Genomic DNA, 1,163 nt, shown 5'->3' on the forward strand with positions numbered 1-1,163 from the left:
TCTTAAGGGAATGTAAAACAAAAAAACACGAACACATTAATTTTGTAATAGACGCTGGAACCTGCTCTAAATTATATCACGTGCCTAATTCTGCTCACCAGTTCACTGCTGGACCCTTTTTGTGTGTGTGTGTTTTTTTTTTTTTTTAATTTCAAACTAGACCATTTAATAAGAAACCACTATTTGCCTGACAGCACAACTTTTTTTGGGACAAAATTATTGAAGCACATGCCTATTTTAGTTCCTGCTATATGCCAGTTAATACTTAATAATAGACTACACAACAGCCGATTGTGAAAGAGTTCGACAGATGCGTCGCCCTTATATGCCCTATTTTGAAATAAGCGTCTAAAGTTATATACATCGAGGGCTCGTTTGGTATAAGGGATGAGGTTAAATAATTCCAGAATTATATTTAAGATGAATTTATTTTATGTTTGATTGGAATAAAATGGTGGTATAATGAATTTTAGAATTAATTATTTTGAAATTATAGTGTTATTTTATTTCTGTTGAAGGGTGAAATAATTAATCCCAGGATAAATAATTTGTTTCCAGCCAAACGACCCTTGACAGTATATTTTAGACTACGAAAAATTGCTTTTTATGCAAAGTTAAAGTTATATACATTCTAGTGTAAAAGGAACTTATATTATTAGGTTACTCAAAGCATATTTATACCTAAATCTTTTTAAAAAGCTGATATTCGTAATGTTAAAATAGGATAAATTACCTGTTATAACAAGTAAAGATGATCCGACAGTGTTAAAATTTCTTCCACTAACGGTACATAACCTTGTTTTTTAAATAATATTTTCTTAGATAATCATCTATAATTACATTTTAAGTTTGATTGCGTAATTTTTTTTACCCCAAAAGTTCATAAGACCTTGGAGCAACGGTAAAATAGTCTCTGTGTGTTCTATAAGTTACGGGCTACGTTCAACCCGTGAAATCAATCATTAATGCTTGTGCACGTCAGGATTGCCTACACCACATCCTTTTAAAGTGCGGTCTTTTTCCGAACTCTATGTAAAACTCTGCGTGAACACAAAATAGTTTGTGCACAAGATTGTTCCAGTTCATAAAACTTATACTCTCACCTTGGAGTAATCAAGTAGTGCACAACTGAGTACAATCGCCTCAAAACAAGTACCAGATTT

This window comes from Lycium barbarum, chromosome 10 (assembly GCF_019175385.1).
Source record: "Lycium barbarum isolate Lr01 chromosome 10, ASM1917538v2, whole genome shotgun sequence".
Taxonomy (NCBI): domain Eukaryota; kingdom Viridiplantae; phylum Streptophyta; class Magnoliopsida; order Solanales; family Solanaceae; genus Lycium; species Lycium barbarum.